The sequence below is a fragment of the Triticum aestivum genome, chromosome 7B, assembly GCF_018294505.1.
Source record: "Triticum aestivum cultivar Chinese Spring chromosome 7B, IWGSC CS RefSeq v2.1, whole genome shotgun sequence".
NCBI classification, from domain to species: domain Eukaryota; kingdom Viridiplantae; phylum Streptophyta; class Magnoliopsida; order Poales; family Poaceae; genus Triticum; species Triticum aestivum.
In genome coordinates this window covers 13,198,589-13,208,958 of record NC_057813.1, presented here as the reverse complement: position 1 = coordinate 13,208,958, position 10,370 = coordinate 13,198,589, and positions in this window count along the sequence as shown.

The following is a 10,370-nucleotide window of genomic DNA, read 5'->3' as shown; positions in this document are numbered from 1 at the left end:
TTATAATGAAAATATATAATAGTGATGCCACAGTCGGACGTCTACGCGACATCTTGGAAAGGGCTTATAATGAAAATAAATAATAGTGATGCCACAGTCGGACGTCTACGCGACATCTCGGAAAGGGCTTATATCGAAAGTAAATAGCAGGTGTGTGACAGTCGGACGTCTGAGCGACATCACATAAAGGGCTTATATTGAAAGTCAATAACAAGAGTGCCACAGTCGGGCGTCTGAGCGACATCACAGAAAGGGCTTATATTTCATCATTCATATTCAGTAATTTCATGAAGATAAATCACTCCAAGGAAATGCTCAGTACATAACAATAAAAGGGTTAGTCCATCCACAGGAGTAATCATTTAGCCGGGCTTAACACTCATGTTTGTTCACCGGAGATTTGTCACTGAGGCCGACACTGAGACTGACAAAGATAAGTTGACACAGTCCTTGACCATAGATACGTTTATTCGAATGATTTTGACCCTGCAGAGTTTGCACTATTTAACCACAGCCAACGGATTTCAGTAGTCACGGAGGACTAGTTCCGTTTACGGTATTTCGGTAGAAACACATCTAACCAGTACACACCCATCCCACCTCACAATGCTAGGAATCACCCTAGGCAACGTTCAAGAAAAACTTTGAGACGGGGAGGCCACAACCTCGAATAGCATGGGATCAAATTTATATACGAGCGCTCTAAGGGGTGCCCCCCTCTCGGTCCCAACCGGAAACACCCATGCCCCCTGACCGGATGACTGGCTTTAATCCAGGGCCATGGAACCCTCATCATGGCCTCTCTATTTGGTGTGTACGAGGAAAGCGGTTTGCAACTTACTAACCCATATTCTTTGCAGAAAACATGTGGTAGCACAAAAAGAAATGGTTGGTAATGTGACTTGATCCACATTGACACTGGAGTTAAATGGTTTGGCATAAGACTGGCATGCTTCAACACTGCCATCTTACCACCTCTCATGTCACCACATAATCATGTAAACTCACATCAAATAACATATGGAGTTTCGAAGCTCACTTGCATTAGCTTTGCATGCAATATAACACTTACTGCTACGCATATGAGCATGCCATGAACTAACTACTCAATGCAAACATGCAAAACACTCATCATATGAAAGGTTCAAACATGCTTACCTGGTTCGGAGTAGTCGGAGTCTAGCTCGGTGAAGTTCGCGGTTCCGTCACCTCCTCCGGTATCTATGGTATAACGAAAATACGCACTAACATAAATACCGTGTGTGCATAAAAAGTGTTCCAAATATTTTTCAAATAAATCTGATAAAAAACTAGACAGAAAAATAAAGATGACAGAAAAAGAATCAATCAAAAATCGTTTCCTGTTTAAAAGTTATTAGAGTTTTAGCCCAGGGACTTATCTGTAATGAAACAGAAAGTTTCCAGGGGGTAGAACAGAAAAAGATAGAAAAACGTTTCATATTGAAAGCTTATTTACCCGAAGGCGTTTTCCAAAAAAAAACGGTTCAAATGTAAAAGAGAGGCTGACGAGGGGGTCCCACTCGTCAGGTTTAAAAGCTTGAGAGAGAGAAACAGAGCGCGCCGCCACCCGAAGCTTGCGGTGGTCGCCGGTGACGATCCATGGCGAGTTGGGAGGAGCGGAGGGTACCTACGGACTCAGGGTGCTCTTCCGCGTCTGTGGGTGGTGGAGTTGGTCGTCGGTGAGCCCCACGTCGACGGCGGCCTTCACTCCGGCGGACGGCGGCTCGGGCGTTGTTGGATATCGCCGGGGAGGGCTACAAAGGTTGAATTGGCGCTCGGATTAGAGCATTGGGTGGAGCAGGAGGCGACTGGCACGGTCTGGAAGGCGGGGGTGGCCTCACCTGAGTGGATCGAGCCAGAGCCCGAGGCGGATCGGGGCGGCCGAAGTCAGGGAAGGAGACCTCCTCGGGGTCCTCCTAGCGGCTAGGCGGGGCTCTGGTGAGGTGGAAGTATGGTGCAGGGTCGAAAGCGAGCTCGGGATGGCTTTTTATAGCCGGCCCGAGGCGGTTGCCGAGAACGGAATAGCTCCGGCGGCGATTACGGCGAGTCATTGGCCGGACGGGTGGTTTAAGCGGTTGGGTATCAACGATGATGATCCACTGGCTTCATCCAAATGCTAACCTTGGTTGGATTAGACCTGCTCTGCGGTTTCGACAAAACGACACTTCGCGGGCCTGTCGGTGGCAGAGAGCATGCTCTGTGCTTGCCAGGCCACGGCGACGGTGCTGCGGTGCGCACAGAGGAGCAGACGGCCATGCGGAGGCCTCAGGTGGCTTGGGCGGTGCTGGACGGCGCCGAAAGCTGGTGCTGGCTCCCGCTGGCCGCCATGGTGGCTCTGCCATCGTAGAAGTTGCCGGCGTCGGCGAGGCACACCGCCACCGACACCTACGCCCGTCCAAAAGAACGTGCGGTGCTTTGGATACGGAGGAGCAGTGCACAAGGTGCCAGCGCGTGCACTGGTGAGATCGACGCCGAGGTTCTGAAGAAAACGACGCCGCTGACTGAAACTTGACACTGAACTCTGAATTTTCTGAATCTGTGACAGAAACAGTGCACGCCAGGTGCTCAATGAAATGTTTTTGGCATGTGGGAAATTTGTCTGGAGCTGATCTTTGGTGAGGTGGCCTCTCAATGCACCTGGGGGCTGCTGGATTTTTGTAAGAATTTTTGGAAAAGGAAAAATATGAATTTCACCAAAAATGATGAATCTGGTCCAAACTTGCAGTGAGCAAAACTTGAAAATTTTGAACTGTGGAAGAGTGGATCTTGATGGATCTAGGTTGGGGGTGCTAAGGACTATTCAGAGGAGTTGGTTTGAGATCAAAACTCAAAGGAAATCAGATACTTCCTTTGTAAACCACCTAGGTCCAAAATAAAGGGCAGAAATAGTTTTCGGGATAAAATAAATTGAATAAAAATAAAAAATGGGTTGAACTTGCTGGGATTGGATATTAGACATGACCCAAAGTGGAAGGAGGTGTTTTGGAAGAAAATTTTTAATACGGGCTTGGTAGAAGAGAATGATTTGGATAAAAAGGGAATAACCAAAACTCATAGGATTTCTTTTTAAAAGAAAACTTTCAAAAATAAATTGTGATGAGTCACACCAATGAGAAGCCTTCAAAGCCAAACATCAAGGTTGAGGATGACCCAAAATAAAGATTTTGACATAAGAGGAAATATTATTGAGAAGGAGAGTCTCTTTTTTTTAAAAAGATTTTGAATAGCCTCCTTCAAATCAAACAAGGAATTTGCTGAAAACCAAATGAAAATTTTTGGAGTGTCACAACACTCGTGAGGGGCCAAGCCTCGCAAGGCGGACGACGCCAAGACCATCAAAGGAATCAACCTCCTCAGGGCTGGTCCCTGAGGGGCGGAGAGTTCTATGCAAGTACCTCACGAGGGTCAGCTGACGTGAGCCATGACAACCAAGGCCAGGCGGGCGCAGAGCGCAGGTTTTCTCTTCGGTGCAACGGAGGCAAGCCACAGACGCGGAGTGTCGGTGTCAAAACCGGCGGATCTCGGGTAGGGGGTCCCGAACTGTGCGTCTAAGGCTAATGGTAACAGGAGGCGGGGGACATAATGTTTACCCAGGTTCGGGCCCTCTCTATGGAGGTAATACCCTACTTCCTGCTTGATTGATCTTGATGAATATGAGTATTACAAGAGTTGATCTACCACGAGATCATAATGACTAAACCCTAGAAGATAGCCTATGATTATGAATGTTATTCTTGTCCTACGGACTAAACCCTCCAGTTTATATAGATACTGGAGGGGGCCAGGGTTACATAAAGTCGGTTACAGAGAAAGGAATCTACATATCCGAATCGCCATGCTTGCCATCCACGCAAAGGAGAGTCCCATCCGGACACGGGAAGAAGTCTTCTATCTTGTATCTTCATAGCCCAACAGTCCATCATATGTATTATTGGGGAACGTAGTAATTTCAAAAAATTTCCTACGCACACGCAAGATCATGGTGATGGCATAGCAACGAGAGGGGAGAGTGTTGTCCATGTACCCTTGTAGATCATAAGCGGAAGCGTTATGACAACGCGGTTGATGTAGTCGTACGTCTTCACGATCCGACCGATCCAAGTACCGAACGTACGGCACCTCCGAGTTCAGCACACGTTCAGCTCGATGACGATCCCCGGACTCCGATCCAGCAAAGTGTCGGGGATGAGTTCCGTCAGCATGACGACGTGGTAACGATGATGATGCTCTACCGGCGCAGGGCTTCGCCTAAACTCCGCGACAATATGACCGAGGTGGAATATGGTGGAGGGGGGCACCGCACACGGCTAAGGAACGATCCGTAGATCAACTTGTGTGTCATGGGGTGCCCACCTGCCCCCGTATATAAAGGAGCAAGGGGGAGGGGGCGGCCGGTCAAGGGAGGGCGCGCTAGGGAGGAGTCCTACTCCCACTGGGAGTAGGACTCCCTCCTTTCCTAGTCCAACTAGGAGAGGGGAAGGAAGGGAAGGAGAAGGAGAAGGAAGGAGAGGGAGGAAAAGGAGGAAAGGGGGGCCGGCCCCCTAGTCCAATTCGGTTTGGGCTAGGGGGGCCGCGCGCCCTGCCTCCTCTCTTCCACCACTTGGCCCATGAGGCCCATTGCTTCTTCCTCGTATTCCCGTAACTCCCCGGTACCCCCGAAAATACCCGAATCACTCGGAACCTTTCCAAACTCCGAATATAGTCGTCCAATATATTGATCTTTACGTCTCGACCATTTCGAGACTCCTCGTCATGTCCCCGATCTCATCCGGGATTCCAAACTCCTTCGGTACATCAAAACTCATAAACTCATAATATAACTGTCATCGTAACGTTAAGCATGCGGACCCTACGGGTTCGAGAACTATGTAGACATGACCTAGAACTGTTTCCGGTCAATAACCAATAGTGGAACCTGGATGTTCATATTAGCTCCTACATATTCTACGAAGATCTTTATCGGTCAAACCGCATAACAACATATGTTGTTCCCTTTGTCATCGGTATGTTACTTGCCCGAGATTCGATCGTCGGTATCCAATACCTAGTTCAATCTCGTTACCGGCAAGTCTCTTTACTCGTTTCGTAATACATCATTCCGTTACTAACTCATTACTTACAATGCTTGCAAGGCTTAAGTGATGTGTATTACCGAGAGGGCCCAGAGATACCTCTCCGACAATCGGAGTGACAAAACCTAATCTCGAATTACGCCAACCCAACATGTACCTTTGGAGACACCTGTAGAGCACCTTTATAATCACCCAGTTACTTTGTGACGTTTGGTAGCACACAAGGTGTTCCTATGGTAAACGGGAGTTGCATAATCTCATAGTTGTAGGAACTTTGTATAAGTCATGAAGCAAGCAATAGCAACATACTAAACGATCAAGTGCTAGGCTAACAGAATGGGTCAAGTCAATCACATCATTCTCCTAATGATGTGATCCCATTAATCAAATGACAACACATGTCTATGGTTAGGAAACATAACCATCTTTGATTAATGAGCTAGTCAAGTAGAGGCATACTAGTGACTATATATTTTTCTATGTATTCACACATGTATTATGTTTCCTGTTAATACAATTCTAGCATGAATAATAAACATTTATCATGATATAAGGAAATAAATAATAACTTTATTATTGCCTCTAGGGCATATTTCCTTCAGTCTCCCACTTGCACTAGAGTCAATAATCTAGTTCACATCGCCATGTGATTTAACATCAATATTCATATCTGTATATGTTTAACACCCATAGTTCACATCGTCATGTGACCAACACCCAAAGGGTTTACTAGAGTCAATAATCTAGTTCACATCGCTATGTGATTAACACCCAAAGAGTACTAAGGTATGGTCATGTTTTGCTTGTCAGAGAAGTTTAGTCAACGGATCTGTCATATTCAGAGCCGTATGTATTTTGCAAAATACTCTATGTCCACAATGCTCTGCATGGAACTACTCTAGCTAATTGCTCCCACTTTCAATATGTATCCAGATTGAGACTTAGAGTCATCTGGATTGGTGTAAAAGCTTGCACTGATGTAACTCTTTACGACGGTCTCTTTTATCACCTCCATAATCGAGAAATATTTCCTTAGTCCTCACTAAGGATATTCTTGACTGCTGTCTAGTGATCTACTCTTAGATCAAAATTGTATTCCTTTTCCAAACTCAGAGCAAGGTATACAATAGGTCTAGTACACAACATAGCATACTTTATAGAACCTATGACTGAGGCATAGGGAATGACTGTTCATTCATTTCTATTTTCTGCCATGGTCGGGTTTTTAGTCTTACTCAACTTCACACCTTGCAACACAGGCAAGAACTCTTTCTTTGACTGTTCCATTTTGAACTACTTTAAAATCTTGTCAAGGTATGTACTTATTGAAAAATCTTATCAAGCGTCTTGATCTATCTCTATAGATCTTGATGCTCAATGTGTAAGCAGCTTCACCAAGGTCTTTCTTTGAAAAACTCTTTTCAAACACTCCTTTATGCTTTCCAGAAAAATTCTACATTATTTCCGATCAACAATATGTCATTCACATATACTTATCAGAAATTCTGTAGTGCTCCCACTCACTTTCTTGTAAATACAGGCCTTTTCAAAAGTCTGTATAAAACATTATGCTTTGTTTAACTCATCAAAGCGTATATTCCAACTCCGAGATGCTTGCACCAGTCCAATGATGGATTGCTGGAGCTTGCACATTTTGTTAGCACCTTTCAGATCGATAAAACCTTCTGGAGCTTGCATCAACTTTTTAGATAGTAACACTATCAGCGTCCGTCTTCCTCTTGAAGATCCATTTAATCTCAATGTCTTGCCGATCATTGGGCAAGTCAATCAAAGTCCATACTTTGTTTTCATACATGGATCTTATCTCAGATCTCATGGCCTCAAGCCATTTTGCGGAATCTGGGCTCACCATCGCTTCTTCATAGTTCGTAGGTTCGTCATGGTCTAGTAACATAACTTCCAGAACAGGATTACCGTACCACTCTGGTGCGGATCTTACTCTGGAAGACCTACGAGGTTTGGTAGCAACTTGATCTGAAGTTTCATGATCATCATCATTAACTTCCTCACTAATTGGTGTAGGAATCACTGGAACTGATTTCTGTGATGAACTACTTTCCAATAAGGGAGAAGGTACATTTACCTCATCAAGTTCTACTTTCCTCCCACTCACTTCTTTCGAGAGAAACTCCTTCTCTGGAAAGGATCCATCTTAGCAACGAATAACTTGCCTTCGGATCTGTGATAGAAGGTGTACCCAATAGTTACCTTTAGGTATTCTATGAAGACGCACTTCTCCGATTTGGGTTTGAGCTTATCAGGTTGAAACTTTTTCACATAAGCATCGCAACCCCAAAATTTAAGAAACGACAACTTTGGTTTACTGCTAAACCATAGTCCATACGGTGTCATCTCAACGGATTTAGATGGTGCCCTTTTTAACGTGAATGCAGCTGTCTCTAATGCATAACCCCAAAACAATAGTGGTAAACCAGTAAGAGACATCATAGATCGCACCATATCAATAAAGTGCGGTTACGACGTTCGGACACACCATAACGTTGTGGTGTTCCAGGTGGCGTGAGCTTGTGAAACTATTCCACATTGTTTTAATTGAAGACCAAACTCGTAACTCAAATATTCGTCTCCGTGATCAGATCGCAGAAACTTTACTTTCTTGTTACGATGATTTTTCCACTTCAATCTAAAATTCTTTGAACATTTCAACTATTTCAGACTTATGTTTTATCAAGTAGATATACCCATATCTGCTCAAATCATCTTGTGAAGGTCAGAAAATAATGATACTTGCCACGAGCATCAACACTCATTGGATCGCATATATCGGTATGTATTATTTCCAATAAGTCAGTAGCTTGTTGCATTGTTCTGGAGAACGGAGTTTTAGTCATCTTGCCCAAAAGGCATGGTTCGCAAGCATCAAATGATTCATAACCAAGTGATTCAAAAAATCCATCTTTATGGAGTTTCTTCATGCGCTTTACACCGATATGACCCAAACGGCAGTGCCACAAATAAGTTGCACTATCATTATTAACTTTGCATCTTTTGGCATCAATATTATGAATATGTGTATCACTACGATCGAGATCCAACAAACTATTTTCATTGGGTGTATGACCATTGAAGGTTTTATTCATGTAAACAGAACAACAATTATTCTCTGACTTTAAATGAATAACCGTATTGCAATAAACATGATCAAATCATATTCATGCTCAACGCAAACGCCAAATAACATTTATTTAGGTTTAACACTAATCCCGAAAGTATAGGGAGTGTGCGATGATGATCATATCAATCTTCGAACTACTTCCAACACTCATCGTCACTTCCCCTTCAACTAGTCTTTGTTTATTCTGTAACTCCTGTTTCGAGTTACTAATCTTAGCAACCGAACAAGTATCAAATACTCAGGGGCTACTATAAACACTAGCAAGGCACACATCAATAACCTGTATATCAAATATACCCTTGTTCACTTTGCCATCCTTCTTATCCACCAAATATTCAGGGCATTTCCGCTTCCAGTGACCATTTCCTTTGCAGTGTAATCACTCAGTTTCAGGCTTTGGTCCAGCTTTGGGCTTCTTCGCGGGAGTGACAACTTGCTTGTCATTCTTCTTAAAGTTCCCTTTCTTTTCCTTTGCCCTTCTCTTGAAACTAGTGGTCTTGTCAATCATCAACACTTGATGCTCTTTCTTGATTTCTACCTTCGTCGATTTCAACATCATGAAGAGCTCGGGAATCGTCTTCGTCATCCCTTGCATACTATAGTTCATCATGAAGTTCTAGTAACTTAGTGATGGTGACTAGAGAATTCTGTCAATCACTATGTTATTTGGAAGATTAACTCCCACTTGATTCAAGCGATTGAAGTACCCAGACAATCTGAGCACATGCTCACTAGTTGAGCGATTCTCCTTCATCTTTTAGCTATATAACTTGTTGGAGACTTCATATCTCTCAACTCGGGTATTTGCTTGAAATATTAACTTCAATTCCTGGAACATCTTATATGATCCATGACGTTCAAAACGTCTTTGAAGTCCTGATTCTAAGCCGTTAAGCATGGTGCACTAAACTATCAAGTAGTCATCATATTGAGCTAGCCAAACGTTCATAACATCTGCATCTGCTCCTGCAATAGGTTTGTCACCTAGCGGTGCATCAAGGACATAATTCTTCTGTGCAGCAATGAGGATAAACCTCAGATCACAGATCCAATCCACATCATTGCTACTAACATTTTTCAACACAATTTTCTCTAGGAACATATCAAAATAAACATATGAAAGCAACAACGCAAGCTATTGATCTACAACATAATTTGCAAAATACTACGAGGACTAAGTTCATGATAAATTATAGTTCAATTAATCATATTACTTTAGAACTCCCACTTAGACAGACATCTCTCGAGTCATCTAAGTGATCACGTGATCCAAATCAACTAAACCATAACCGATCATCACGTGAGATGGAGTAGGTTTCAATGGTGAACATCACTATGTTGATCATATCTACTATATGATTCACGCTCGACCTTTCGGTCTCCGTGTTCTGAGGCCATATATGCATATGCTAGGCTCGTCAAGTTTAACCTGAGTATTCTGCGTGTGCAAAACTGGCTTGCACCCGTTGTAGATGGACGTAGAGCTTATCACACCCGATCATCACGTGGTGTCTGGGCACGACGAACTTTGGCAACGGTGCATACTCAGGGAGAACACTTCTTGATAATTTTTAGTGAGAGACCATCTTAAAATGCTACCGTCAATCAAAGCAAGATAAGATGCATAAAGGATAAACATCACATGCAATCAATATAAGTGATATGATATGGCCATCATCATCTTGTGCTTGTGATCTCCATCTCCTAAGCACCGTCGTGATCACCACAATCACCGGCACGACACCTTGATCTCCATCGTAGCATCGTTGTCGTTTACGCCATCTATTGCTTCTACAACTATCGCTGCCGCTTAGTGATAAAGTAAATCAATTACAGGGCATTTGCATTTCATACAATAAAGCGACAACCATATGGCTCCTGCCAGTTGCCGATAACTTCGGTTACAAAACATGATCATCTCATACAATAAAATATAGCATCACGTCTTGACCATATCACATCACAACATGCCCTGCAAAAACAAGTTAGACGTCCTCTACTTTGTTGTTGCAAATTTTACGTGCCTGCTACGGGCTTAGCAAGAACCGTTCTTACCTACGCATCAAAACCACAACGATAGTTCGTCAAGTTAGTGCTGTTTTAACCTTCGCAAGGACCGG